The sequence below is a fragment of the Aptenodytes patagonicus genome, chromosome 3 (assembly GCF_965638725.1).
Source record: "Aptenodytes patagonicus chromosome 3, bAptPat1.pri.cur, whole genome shotgun sequence".
Taxonomy (NCBI): Eukaryota; Metazoa; Chordata; class Aves; order Sphenisciformes; family Spheniscidae; genus Aptenodytes; species Aptenodytes patagonicus.
This window is the reverse complement of record NC_134951.1, coordinates 2,678,775-2,693,740: the sequence shown is the minus strand read 5'-3', so window position 1 is coordinate 2,693,740 and position 14,966 is coordinate 2,678,775. Positions and strand designations below refer to the sequence as shown.

Below are 14,966 nucleotides of genomic sequence, written 5' to 3'. Positions count from 1 at the left end.
GTTTTAAGACTCATCTCCAGAGGTATGAAAATAGTTTCACTGGAAGGGTATTTAGCTACAAAGCTATCCAAAGGCAGCGTATACTGCACATAAATTGGCAAAACAGATGCATTTTTAAAATACATGTAATTAAATAATGCAGCATAAAACCAAGCATAAATTATCCCCCATTGAGAAGAAAACCACACAGGAAGATACCAGTGGAAATCCTTTTTTTAAACTGATACTGTGTCCGTGCACGTAATATGTGCAAACGCTTGGTCCCTCTTTAAACTATTCGACAGCTATCAGTGGGTTGCTCATCTCCGAGATGAGAAAACAGCTTGTGATACAAATAAAACTGATTATTTATTCATTTTCATATGGGCGCAGCTGTCATATCTTTCTAGAGAAACTAAAGGAGAAGAATGCTTATTTTAACATTAAAGAGACCTAGATACTAACTTATTTTTATTCTCTCTGTGTGTTGCTGTTAGTGGCTGTGCAATTAAAGATGCACATTGAGTCGGTTGTCCGATTAGATTTATTTTACAATTATTTGTAATTATTTGGCTTCAAAAAACGTCCCTGGGATAACATGCTGTCACTTGCAGTTGAGCCTTTCAAATACCACGTCTCCCACTGCGTCATCTTACTCCTTTCTCAACTTTCTGAAACTCCACTCTGTGCTTTACATGAAAACTCGCAGGGAAAAACTGCGGAGCGCAAGGGGACAGAAAAGCTCACAACCCAACTTCCATTAGCACGTCTGGGATCACGAGCCAGATTTACAAGTCGCTGTTTGCTGTGAAACCAGAGAAAGCCATTTGAGGAGGGAAGATCTCACGCTCAGGGTTTTGATACCGATAACCCCAATTTTGGGTTTGGGGGGGGGTGGGGTGGGTGTTTGCCATTAAATCATCAATATCCAAAGGCGTGATGTTCCAACAGATGAATGAATTGGTGGTTCTTTATCGATACTGTTTCAAGCTGCAGCTAGACAAACATCGCAAACCTGCTTTCACCTGGCAAATCCTGCCTTGGTATTCAAAGCCTGAAAATTCAGATTAAATTATTCTGCCCAGCCTAGAAACAGTCCCAGAGCTCAGGGCCGAAATATGCTGGGGAGACGATGGACGGCAGTAGGAGCGTCTGTAGCAAGAGCACGCACAGATTCAATGCAAGCAGGGGCATACGTACACAATTATTTGTCTTACAAAGTAAGGCAAATAAACTAGAAACATCTATGTGCTATACCACCTGTCTGCAAGGTTTCTGCTGCAGTTCAAAAGTGGCGGTGTTGAACTGGCCTGCAGTATGGTCCTTACCAGATGCTGATTCTGCGGTGAGGTTTTGCGCTTGTCCCGCTGTCCACGGCTCCTGTAGGGACCCTTTGCAAGAGGCCACGTGGGGCATCGCATCCAGCTTTCTCCAGGGAGGACAATGATCCTGCCACCGAGACTTCTCTAGTGACAGCACCGAAACACTCATCCTAACAACAAAAATATGTTCTCAGAAAAACTCTCTTGTTTTTTCAGCCTTCATTCCACCCTTTCCATCTTCAAGCTCTTGCTTCTGGCAGTCCATCTCAACTCTGAACTTCATCCTCTGTGCCTCCTCTTCCTCTCCAAATACCCCTCAGCTGCTATAGCAGTACTTCTAATAGCAAAAGGGTTGTTGGATAAAACAGCTTGCTCTTCTAAAGCTCGGGATAATGATATAATACACTGTTGAAACTACTGGCATACTCCAAGCCGATGTGGCTGCATTTTAACGAACTGGTGCCATCTATCCTTTCCTAATCTCGCAGGCAGCTGTTAGGTTGACGAATGTTTGCTAACAACTCAAAGATCTTTGGATGGAAATAAACTGTTAGAGGATTTTCAAAGGTCAGTCCTATATAATAGGAATATTGCCCTTTCAGATTCTAAGTCATGAAACCCAACAAATTTCACCCAATGCCTGATAGCGCAGCATCAATTAAGTTAAGTGGTGAAACAACAGGGTTGGATACATAAGGCTGAGACCCAGGAGCTCGGGGCTGGAGAAGCACAGCTCTGTATCATTTAATACAGGAAAAAAATAGCAGGCTGTCCTGGTTTTGGCTTATGTCAGCCTCCCTGTTTCCCACCCCCGAGAAATGTTATTTGCACTGTAAAATTCGAGGGGAAGCTTTTTCCCCACTATGACCTCCTCATTTCTACAGCATCCCTTCTCTGGCTCCGGCATCCAACCTGGGCGCCTGAGCTCTCCCCGGACAAGATCCAGCAGGGTGCTCAGGGAGAGCCGAGACCCGATGAAATGGGGACACCTGCCTTGCACCAAAGGCATTTTGCTAATATTAGGTAAAACACAGAGATGCCATTTCTAACCAGCCCTCACTGTTGAAAAAGAGAACAGGCAAAGAGATAGAAAGAGGCAGGAACATCTTTTAACTCTTTTCACAAGGCAGAGTATTAGTGCCTGGAGCTCAGGGATGGGGGATTCAAACTGTTTGTGGGTAGCAAAAACTTTCCAGAGCTAGACTGGTAAATACCAAAGCTCAGGAATAGATGTGCGTACTGCCAGTGAGCCTGGGAACAGATACCACCTTTCTGCTTCAGATTTAAGCCAACTCTTACTCCTGGGATTCAGCAAGAGTTTGGTTCTGCCACCAGAGGAGCTGCAGATCCCTGCAGCAGCCCGGCCCATGCCCGGAGACAGGCAGAGCCTGAAGAGCACATCGGGCTAGAGGGATCACTGCTCTGAACTAGCTTTATCTCCTGGATCTGTTTTGGGTATTGTAGGGAATCTGGCACTGCACCACGCAGGGCAGAGATGCACAAGGTCGGAGCGATACCCGTAGCCAGGACTGCTGAACGCCACTTGGGCTAATTTGTTTTCAGAGCAGCTTGTGAAATTCAGAGCAGCAGAGTGAAAACAGGCCAGGAAAGAGCCCACGGCCAGGACTACCCTGTTCCAGTACTTGAACTAACCACAGAAATGCCGTGTAATACAGCCTGTACAGACGAAGAAGAAAAACACAACCAGCTCACAGAGGAACCGGCTGGGAAAGCCTGACCTTATTTTGACAAAAATATTCAGTGACCCTGCCTCACTTTCCCCAGCTGTGCTATGCAGGTGGAGTGCTCACCACAGATGTGTCAAGAGATGTCTCAGGCCAGGTACAATCTTGGTATGTTGTCCTCCTTGGAAGAGCCATACGAGAGCCTGGAACAACCATACAAGAGCCTAAGATGCATGCACAAACTGCAACGCCCTGACCTTATTTAAAAAAACAAGCAAAGCCCAAAAACATCTGAAGTATTGAAGCCCAGATCTCTCTCAGCCCTTCACTCAAGACTCCGCTAGCTAATTCATGCGCTTCTAATTTGACTGGAAAACGACATGTTGCTAGTCCTCTGGTCCGTGCTGAGAAGTCTGGCAGCAAATGGACTGAGAGCTCAGGGATGGACCTGAAAGGGGCTGTCACATCTCATCTGCAAGACAGAGAACATGTAGAAGTCAGCAAGGCGGTTTAGGAGCACCCTTGAGGTATCCTGTTCTTGCCAAGCCATCAGCTGCCGTGCAATACCAGATCATCAGCATCAATGGGAAGGAAACACAGCAACATCCATCTTAGAGATACAGAAATGCACAACAGAGAGTCAGAGCATCTCCAGTGGAAGGAGAAAGTGCTGGAAACCCAAGGGATGCGGTCCTGGGGGATTATTGGAAATATCTTCTTCCTGTTGACTAAGTGAGGCAGAGCTTATCTTTCCACACTTTCCTCTTTGGCTGATAGCCCGGCTGCTTTAATTAACAGAGACTTTCGTCAGTGCAAATCCTCAGTATTGTTGTGCAATTACTTCTTCAGCAGGTTCCTTCTCTTTCTGCTCAGTATCTGTCAAGTAGGATTTCCACTTGTCCTGGTTTCAGCAGGGATAGAGTTAATTTCCTTCCTAGTAGCTGGTACAGTGCTTTGTTTTGGATTTAGGGTGAGAACAATGTTGATAACACACCAATGTTTTAGTTGTTGCTAGGTAGTGTTTACACTAGTCAAGGACTTTTCAGCTTCCCATGCTCTACTGACTGAGAAGGCTGGAGGTGCACAAGAAGCTGGGAGGGGGCACAGCCAGGACAGCTGACCCAAACTGGCCAAAGGGATATTCCATACCATGGGACGTCATGCTCAGTATATAAAGCTGGGGGAAGAAGAAGGAAGGGGGGGACGTTTGGAGTGATGGCGTTTGTCTTCCCAAGTAACCGTTACGCGTGATGGAGCCCTGCTTTCCTGGGGATGGCTGAACACCTGCCTGCCCATGGGAAGTAGTGAATGAATTCCTTGTTTTGCTTTGCTTGCGTGTGTAGCTTTTGCTTTACCTATTAAACTGCCTTTATCTCAACCCATGAGTTTTCTCACTTTTACCCTTCCAATTCTCTCCCCCATCCCACCGGGGGGGGAGTGAGCGAGCGGCTGGGTGGTGCTTAGTTGCCGGCTGAGGTTAAACCACGACACCACTACAGCAGTAAAATAAAACGCCTGGCAGGGCAGGTGCGATTATTTTAAAATTTGTTAAAATTGGTACATCTCACCATTTGGAATACATTATGTCTAATGGTGCCTGGCAATGTTGTTCAGCATTTAAAAGCTGTTGTGTCCTATCCTAGACAAGCTTTAGCGCAGGCATTCATATCTGGGGCTGAAGGCATCAAAATGAACATCATAGCTCAACTAACAGAGGAAGGAACTGGGGTCAGACTATTAACTTACTGAGCAGCTACTAAAAAAGTTGGTATATAAACTTGGTATATAAGCAGAGCCAAGAAGCCATCAAGTTTGCAGGTAAGTTATTTTTTGATGGGAAGAGGACAGAGGATTTATTAATGCTTACGTGGCTGGGAGCAGCAACCATAAAGAGCACTCAGGCACATAAACCCACTTTTGTCTTCCAGGTTTATTCCAGACTGGAAGCTTTCCGGGGACCTCCAAGATGAGAAGGCTGAGATCTCACTGGAAAAGTTCTGATGAGTCTGAATGAAACAAAGATAGCTTTCTGCCAGAACGTCTGTCCTCAAATCCATTATCTAGAGATGAGAGCTCTTCTATGTAACGTTAGAAGAAAAGAACTAGCAACTCCATACCATGATTCCCTAATCAGCATCTACCTCTTATTTTCCTCTGGGATGAGAACAGCTCATGGAGAAAAGCAACTTCCATCAGCTCAAATATCAGAGAACAGGGTCGGTATATTACCCTGAACGTGATCAAATAAAGGGGAAAGGCAGTTTCACCAAACATGCGATCTCACCTCAGCAAGCAATAAATGCCGCCTCACTCAACATGGCAGAGCCAGTAGATGACAAACCAGGATAAAAGCTCCACATGGGTTTCTGAAGATTTTCCCTTTGCTCATAGGCTTCAACTGCTGGATCCTAATTGCTGGATCCCACGGCTGGATCCTGCATCACCTGGTCCATATCCCACACCAGCCCACCATCTACTTCCATCCAGAGGAGCAGAAGGCAGCAGCAAGAGGAGCACCACCCCCATGGTCTCCAAACCATGGGCTCTGCGGTGGGCAACATCATGTTGTTTAAAGCTTGGCTTGCCCTGAGACTTTTATTACTTAGAGATCTATTTAAACTCTTCCCACTAGTCAATTAAAAAGTAAAATAAAATCAAGGGGGAACAAATGCTTCCACCAAGACGTAGTTAATACACTACTGACAAACACATGGTTGGGATGAATACAGACTACCATAACCACCTCCCACAATCCACAGTATGGGTTGGGAATTAAGGACCAGCACGTGTTAGAAATTAGAGTTCACATAAATGAGGCATAATTAAGAACAATTCCTTTTATAAACTTCTGATAAAATCAATCTAATTATTACCAGTGTTTTGAAACCAATTTGCTTTGTCACCTGCATTCAGAGCAAGAGGAAAATGAGCCTTATTGCAAAGAATTGTCTAGCTTACAGCTGTTATATTCCCCAGAAAAGTGCTTTTCTTGTTCCCTGTTAGCTCTCTTCCTCCTCCAGAAGCATGGGAAGGAGCCAGGCACTGCTTTCGGGAGAGGAGAACGCTCCCTATGCACAGCACAGCAGGGAGAGCCGTCACGCCTTATTGCTAACTGCAGAGTTTGATTTCAATAAAATTGGAGAAAAAGCATCCATCAGTTAGATAAGGGAGAGCAGCATCTGCTTCCTCGCCAGATACAGGCAGGTACCATGGGGAAAAGGGGTAGGAGACTGTCCAGGAGGTGAATAATATTGTGGCTGCTGTGCTGCACCATTGCCAGCCCACCGGCAGACTTGGGAGTAAGTCACCATCTTCTATTTCAGAGCCGCAATATCTTTGCTGATCGATCCCACAGAGCTTGGGGAGGCATCTGTGAGCTACACGACACGTAATAACAAGCAGAGCGATTAAAACCTCTCTCTTGCTCCTCATCTCTTTCTCGAACCTGGTATCCAAGAGTTACCTTCCTCTTTATAACCTTCTCATGTCCTTCACAGTTGTCTCCTTGATGTTCCAATGCCCTGCGAGGTCCCTCCCGTTCCAGCAAACTTTAACAAACACAGATTTTCTTTTGTCCCATCTATTTAATACCCACAAGCCAAAGCCAAATTCACAACCTTGGTGACTACAACTCGCTCCTTCTCTCCTGTGCCTTGGGGCCCATCCACTTCTTGTGGTACCACATCAAGTTATAGCTACTCTGGGAGACAAGGCTGTCTTCACTTCACAAATAAAGCAACCTGTACAGAATGCACAACCAAATCATTTTGCACAGCAAAACCACTCCACCAAGACAGTTAAAAGCATGGGAAGAAAGGAAACACGGATACCCGAGCTCTGGGACTTCATTGGAAGAAGGGCGTAGCTTGAAGTGGATGTCAACACACAGTTGAACTAAGTAAGAGCTGCAATAACAAAGTCACAGGAAATGAAAAGAAGATGGTGAAAACAGAACGAAAAAAGTAGAGAAAAATGCATCCACACACTCAGTTCCTCCCCATGCTTGTTCCACTGTATGGAAAAATTTGAGGACATTAAATATTCTGTTGTTATTTAAACAGGCACGTGCAAGCCACCATGCAAACCCTGTAAGTAGCAGGAATCCAGCCCTGGAAAAACAATGTGGTATTTTGCTGCTGCACTTACTCCGGTGCCAAGTCCTATCGTGCTGCTTTTGTCCCCTAGCTGTTGTGACAGAGTCTGCTCCGGAGTGGAGTGTTTTAAAGATGCACAGACAACTTTCGTGTTGATGGTTAAAGGCTTCAATAAAGGGGGATTGGCACCCGTGACATTTTCAAGCTTTTACGTGCGAGAAAAAACATCCGATTATGTACACTGTAGTGTACAAGGATGCTTCCCTCCCTTGTTTTTCCTTTCCAATGCCCCAAAGTAACACCTTCCTTCTGGTCACCAACCCCATTAGCTACATCCTAAGCCAAGGGAATTCAGAGAGCTGCGGCTACGGTAACATTTTGTCTATGGAAAAGCTATTACAAGCCAGCATATGGCACGCGAGAGAATTAAGCGCTGGTTTTAGGCAACAGCAGTGGAGTATTGCAAGGGTGTTTGAGTTAATATTCAGAGCGCAAATCCCTAAGAAGGCGGCACTGCTTGTTACATTATCAACGTACATTCATGCATCGCTGTGCCTTTGCTTAGGCCCTGCAGTGACAAGCATCTGGATTTTAGCATCGCAGGTAAACTAAGCAGCAAATTTGCTCATTCCTCTTCTGCTATACAACAGTAAAAATATATATCAAGACAGCAAACTCCCAGAGATCTGAAAACTAATCCGCCTCTCCAGCAGCACCGTGCTCTGCAGGCAGCAGGTGGTGCTACGTACCCGACAGCAGCACACAGACGTTTTTGTGCAACATCACCCTGCCTTATAAAATTGCTCTCATCAAGAAATTTAACTCATAAACCTGTGATACACTGCCAGTAAAGCTGGTGCACTGGATGGGGCCCGTATAACCCTCGGATGGTGCAAATCTCTTGTGTAAAGTGACTCAGTGCTAAGAAACAAGGTGATTTTCTCAGCTGATTTTGTCATGGAAAGCATAGCCTGAATTGTTCCTTCTGGAAGCAAACCTGTAGCTCCCCACTCCCATATGCAACCCAGGACCTGAAAGTTAAGTTGGGTTCCTCCTGATTTGTACACAAGAGTTGCGAGCTAGGGTAAGGTAGGGAAAAGCGGTAAGTGCCCAGTGTAAAGCTCTGACTCACCGAGGAGCTTCAGCAGGTGAGTTGGCCCAGCAAAGCACAAGTCACATCGCCAAGGAAGGGTTAAGTATGTGCTTAAGTACCTGGTTGAGTCCAGGACCTGATTTGGTATTTATGCAAAGCTCCCAGGAAGCAAAAGGATCAACTGAAATGGTGGTGTGATCGGTACGGAGAGTTTTATTCTCTTGTTTAACTCATGGTCCCCTTGAGGACCTCACCCTGGATCAAACACACCACTCCAGTTTAGCTCGAGTTACTGGTGACTGCGTGAGCTGTTAGTTTGCAAGGTTGGCTCTGCTCTTATCCGAAAACCAGACATGATGTTGAAGGACAAGCAGAGAAGCTCATGCTGCCGCCACGGCACGCTACACACTGATGTTACGGTCTGACCAGGTTCTGTTCCTCCTCTTCTTAGCTAGAAGCATCACCTAGGGACCCCATCATGCTCCTTAAAATGGAGGTACCAGAGCACCTTCAAATACTTCTGGTAGAAAGGACGTGCAAACCGAAGGCATCCATCCTTCAGCAGTGAGCTCAGCACAGTACGGTTGTACAGACGCTGCCCAAACAGAAGGGAAAGTCATGACGGCATTCCCCCCCAGTCTGCTCCTGATTAACAAGTGGCATTTCAAGGGACACTGCAGCCAGCCAAACAGGTCTGCAGATGCAGCAATGCTTCCGGATTAGAAATTTTCCAAAGATTATTCCTTTTCAAACAAGCAGCTAAATGGAATAAGCTTTCTCAGCCGGCCACCAAGCCAGCAGAAAAGGACGTTACGCCACTGGAACTGGCTGCAGAGATCAAAGCCAGCTACTTATTCTACAACAAAGCTGAAGGAAAGGATTAGTCACTGCTGAAAGCCACAGGAGCTGGCATTGGCAGTGAACCCAACTAAATTGCTCAGAAATGCCTATAAGCACACACCACCTAACCCCGGACGAAGAGGAGAAAGCAAAGTGCTGCAGGGCTTTTCCAGCCACGGCTCTGTCACTGAAGGACCTGCACGCACACAGAAAAGAAAGAGCAGTTGGAAGTTCAGGCTGTGATTTCTTAGAACATGAGCACAGGTTGTGAAAATATTGTTTTGGGCTGAATAAGGTTTAGCCCCAAATGAGGGCAGCCCTTTTGCAGCTCAGCTGGGCTCACAGACAACGCTCCACGCATGACATGGGCAGCCCGTGCAAAGCCCTTAGGCTTCCAAAATAACCCAACCGAAAGCCAGTCATTACTGGGAAAGCAGGAGAGATGTTACACTGGCTCAAAACAAAGTAAAACCACAACCCAACTGGATAGTCCTGATCCAACCCATCTCCCCCAGCAAGACATCCCAACTTCAGGTTGGTACAAAGTATCAATTATCAGCTAATGAGGATAAATCTCACTCTTCCTCTGCCTCCAACATATGCAGCTCAACCAGCTCAAACCTCAGATGAAACTACATTGTTTGAGAAGTTTGCAGGTGGGTCGCTGAGCAGCCAGCAAACATTCAGATGGTGCCACCACCCCCCAGCCCACGCATCCGAAGTGATGGATTTGAGACCAGTAATGTCAGCAGCCATCCTGAGCTGCAGGCGAAGGGCTCAGGACAGGAGAAAAATAAGACAAGACTTGAGAAATAAAAGCAAGATTGTTTGGAAATCACTGTTCCAGGTTCAAACACCCCTGTAAAGAGGTGAAGCATTTGTCCCCATGAAGCTGTCTGTCTTCCACAAACCTTTTTCTCATGTTGCTTGGTCCTCTGCAGCCTTTGGCAAGCAGAGATCGCTGCGCTGGCAACACAGTACTAAGCCCTCACAGTTTGAAAGCAGCGGTTCCTCTCTCTGGCTGGCAAAACATTTACTTAAAACAAGATGCTTTCTCCTTAAGCTACTAAGGACAGGGAAAAAAAAGTTTTAAAAAAGTTTTAAAAATGTATCTTTGTCCAGTTTAAGAGACGGACTGACCCAAAGATGCTGGAGTCGGATGGCAGAGGGTGCATACAACAGCCCAAGAATTTTTTTTACTCGAGATTATAACCAAATCTAGGGTCTTCCTGAGCTTAGTCTTCCCTTTCCCGGTCTCCTCCCATCTCCAGAGCATGAACACAGCCTGAGAAATGTGGGTAGGAGAGGAGGTAAGGGGAGGCTGCTGAGCGCACAGTTTGCTTTCCTGGCTCGGACTGCAACTCCTGGGGGCTTTAAGGAAGTTTCTGAAAGGGAAATGGATAATTTAATTGCTGCATTAGAGGATCCGAGGCTGTTTTGAGTGCAAGCTGCTCCGGAGCTTAATCACCTCGCTGCTTGGGGCTTTCTGCTTTCCCCACTGAAGAGAGGGCATATGCAGCACTGGCAGTCTTCTGAAATACATATTAAATGTATTAAAACAAACTCTTCAGGTAACTCTGGCTGTTCAAGCTCAACTCATTCTTCTAGGTTTTTAGGATTAAAACCAGAGCAGAAACAGGGAAAATGAATCCTGTCCCCCTGCCCCAGTCCACGTCCTGCTCAGAGCTGCATGGGAGATGGATGGTGAACCAGCTCTGGAGGATTTGAAGAGCTGCTAAAACCACGTACGGGGTTTATTAAGCATCTGGACTTGCATCTATGCTGCAAGTTTGCCGACGAGTTGCAAGCAAGTGCCCTACAGCAACCAGAAAGCAGCAGCACATCGGTGCCGAGCACACCGCAAAGCACAGCAGGATCTGAATCTTCTTGGGTGCATCTTATTACCATTTGCGTGGGCTGGATGTGTGGTTGCCTGAGTGTTTTGTTTCATTTGTTTCCCTTCGCTTTTATTCATGTGGATGAAAATGCTGTCAAGGAATTGCAAAGCAAAGAGTGAGGTTTCTCCTGTCATTACCTGTACACTATTTAGAAATCCTGAGCGCGGAGATGCTGAAAGGGGAAGCTGGAAGTCTCTATCCCAAGATCAAGCCAGATCTTCTCCTTAATGACTCCTCCTTTATTCTGCCACCGAAAATCCTTCCAAGATTGGAATGTGCATGCAGGGGCAGTGCAGAAGCAGCAGCCAAGTATCGCCACCTCACTCAAACCCTACTGCAGTCTTCCCACCTGTTCAGAGCAGGGATTTAATCCAAATTCCTTTCCCCTTTTCTTCCCCATAAGCATGGAAATAACAGCAGCACTTGCTGGTGAGGTGCGAGCAGCACCATGCCGGGGACTTCAGCAACCGTAGCAATGCTGTGTAGAGGAGGGCTCTCACCCTTGCTACAAGGGAGCAGAGCTCAACTGCTGGCGGGGATCGGTGGTCCGGGCGGTTTTTAATTCCTTTAATATATTTTGACTTTGCCAGATGCCACAGACATCTTGAAGGATGCATCAACACTGTGTAAATGCTGCAGTGAGGCGCTCGGAAGTTAAGCAGTGGTTGCAATGCTGCTGTTGGCGCTGGTAGGGTGATCCTCTCCAGGTTCTTCTGTCTGAGGAAGTTCTCCTAATGCAGTGCTAGAGATGCTTTCTGCAAGCGTTTGTAAGTTTTTAAGCCTGCACAAACAAGACTTCTCACTTACAGCCTTTATTTTTTGCTGCAATACTATTTAACATGAGATGGGAACAATTTTCACAGCTCAACTCCAGCACAAAGGCACTTTAAATTAGAGGGTAATCTACCTACATCTGTTCCAGGGGCAACCTTGAATGACTACACACGCAACTTTACATTAAATTATATTTGCACCTAGTCACTTCAGGCTCTGTACAGGGCCAGAATATTTTATCAGACGCTCCTGTGCAGCTAAGGAATCTTACTGATTTTTTAGTAAATTATGCCGTCACAAGAAATCTGTATCGAAGTAAAATTTTAAAAAAATCAAATACATTCTGTAGCCCTGTTTATCTCATTATCCACGAAAGATTCAAAGATCCAACACAGCTTCAGGCTTTGCTCTTGATTAACTCCAAGCCCACTAGGGAAAAGAAACCACATAACCTGCTTTGGAAGACCAAATCACAACCAGGCAGCACAGTTTGCAAACGAAGTTTAAAGGAACCGATCGATGAACTAACTACCCATGCAGTAAGGCTAAATGAGGAAACCCAATTCTCTTTTGGGTATTCTGCTAGCACAAAGCTGCACAGCTAAAGCATAGTCTTAAGTCCCACCAAGGCACTGCTGGTGGGACTTAGGACTACATTATGCTTCCAAGGGCTCTTTCAGCCCAGAACATGCTATACACGTTGCTTTGTCTCATTAGGCTGCGATTTACCTCAATAACCTTCTGGCTTCGGGTGCTTTGATCATGGATCGTGCCGACGCACACGTGCTGCTGTTGCGCTGCTCCTTGCAGTCAGATGGTGCCTGGACCCACTTCAAGCGCAAGGGGGGGCACCCAAATCCACCCCCGTCCGCTTCTCTTCCCCCCAAGTTTCCTCTGCATAGCTCTGTGCTTTGGGACTTGAACGCCGGGCAATTCCTTGCGCCTCAACATTACTGGGAATGTACTTGTTACATAGAGATAGAGCACCGCTTCAAGATCTGAGAGAATTGGATATTCCCCATCAAAAGACACTTTTTTCCCCCCGTAAGGAAATCAGATTTACAGCTCTGCAGTTTCTTTCGACATCAGCATTCGTAAGAGCTTGTATTTCTTGCCAACCCCACATAACCACCTGCCTCTTCCCTTGGCTACCACATCCCACGTCTCAGCCACCAAGGCTCAAATGGAACCTCACCTCTACTCTCCAAGTTCTTGTTGCCCTTTTCCACAGTGGGTCTTAGGATCTGTCACTGTTTGATGAAGCCCAGGTAAGTTTTTCTATCGTTACTGCACTAAACCATCCATATAGGTGAATACTACAGACTCCCAATGTGATTTAAACACCCAGTCTGGATGTGGACTTAGCAACAAGCACTTCGGTGGGATGCCTGGAGGCTGCAATGAGTTAAGCCTCCTATGATCCCTCTTGGAATCATAGATCCTTCGGAAAAGGACCCTGGCAGAAGCTCGCTGTGCTCCAGCCATTCCCTGGCACTTGGCCACAAGCACGCTGTTACCATCCGACATCCCAAAACAGAGAGGAGACAACTTCCTCCTCCTGAACCGAGCGGTACCAAACGTCCCCCGCAGCACACAAACCCCAGTGTGCGGCTCGAAGGCAACACGCAGCAACTCGTGCGTGTCAAAGTCCCCAAAAAAGCCAGTGGGCCTCCAACACAACAGAAGTGCAGATGAGAGCAGAGTGAAAAAAAAGGCATTAACGTCAATCATCAGAAACATATTTTTCTTTCACAGATAACACCCATTAGTAACTCCAAGGAGAACAATCCCCACTCTTCAGCTCTGAAGGAGTACACAGTTTCTCAGCAGACACAATGCAAAGATTTTGCAGAATTCAGGCATTCAACAGGACTAATGTGAAAGATTATTTTGCAATTATCCAAGCAATTTTCTCTCCTCATTGTCCCTGGACCATAAGGGTTTTTAAATGTGAGCAGAAAGATTTATTCATCACAATAATAATAAAACGAAATATTAAATCAATGAATCTCTTTGCATGAAGCATAAAGCTCACTTTGCTATTAAGCTTAGTAGCATCCTGTCACATAAACCACACGCAGTTTGCATACTTAAGTACCATCTCCCTCTTTTATTTTTCCCTTCCCTAATTTGTAAGGCATTATCCTTCTATTTGTCCTCTAAACACGACCAGATTCAGACAACACAGCGTTGCTTCTTGTTAGTGGCTCTATGCCCATGCTCTCTTTACGAGAGCACGTGGAGATTTAGATTTAATATTGATTGTTAACAATGGCCAGTGCAGAAAGTTATGCTGGGATGACAGAAAAGTCCCAAAATAAATAAATACATACGTAAGTAATAGTTTAGGGAGATTTAACTCCTTACAAGCAATATTGCCAATATGCAAGCAAGTAGCTGGGCATGAAAAGGAACGTCGTCGGTTTTTGAAGGTGTCGCTTCTTCAGTTTAGCTGGAGAAAAATAAAATCAACCCAAACCTAAGCAAAACTCAGTTACAACCTTTGGAGCGTGGAAGCTGTCATAGTCACATTGGCCTTGGCTTATGTTTTCCCCCGTTTTCTTCTCTGCCATCCCTTGCAATATACAGTGATAAATCCCTCTTAAGGCCCTTGCAGTAGGCATGGCTTCAGTGGGTCCCTCTTTTGTTTTTATAAAAGATTTATCTGGTAAAGTGCAGAAACAGTCACTACTTAGGTATTTATAAGGTGCCAACTATCCTCACAGTGTGACACTTAAAGAGCCTAAGCTAAGATTTTCGATAAGCAAGAATCTCCAGCTTTAAGCCTTGAGATTCATATTAGGCTCCATACAGGCAATTACTGTTTCGTGAGTGCTAAACACCTGGCACCTCTAAAAATCCCATATTTTTACAATTTAGGCTCTCCTGCATAACAGCACCTGTATTTCACAACCCAAAGGCCACGGAACGAATTCTCTCATGACAGCAATTCATCTTGCCTAAGTTCACACATCCACAGAGCACAGCCATCCACCTCTGAACATCGGCCTCCCTCCAAAGCTGGTGGAGAGAAACAAACGTTTCTAGAGCACCAGCCATGGCATAATCATGCAAACACCTAAAATGGGTCAGATGAGTCATACCTGTAATCTCCCTGTTTTTCTCTGCTGATAAAGCATCCAGATCAGGTACAGACATCTACAACCACAGGAGATGAATGCTGTCCTAGATGACTTAAGCTGAGCTGACATGCTACAGAAGAGCTACAGCCAACTTTAATGCATAAACCCCACCATGAAACAAGACCATAGTAGCTACAA

At 45.7% G+C, this 14,966-nt stretch overlaps 1 protein-coding gene across 14 annotated transcripts in view; it reads right to left on the bottom strand.

The window, feature by feature from the left end:
- Nucleotides 1-14,966, bottom strand: part of EXTL3 (exostosin like glycosyltransferase 3) — a 161,102-nt gene that overhangs the window by 20,198 nt on the left and 125,938 nt on the right. The window lies entirely within an intron of this gene.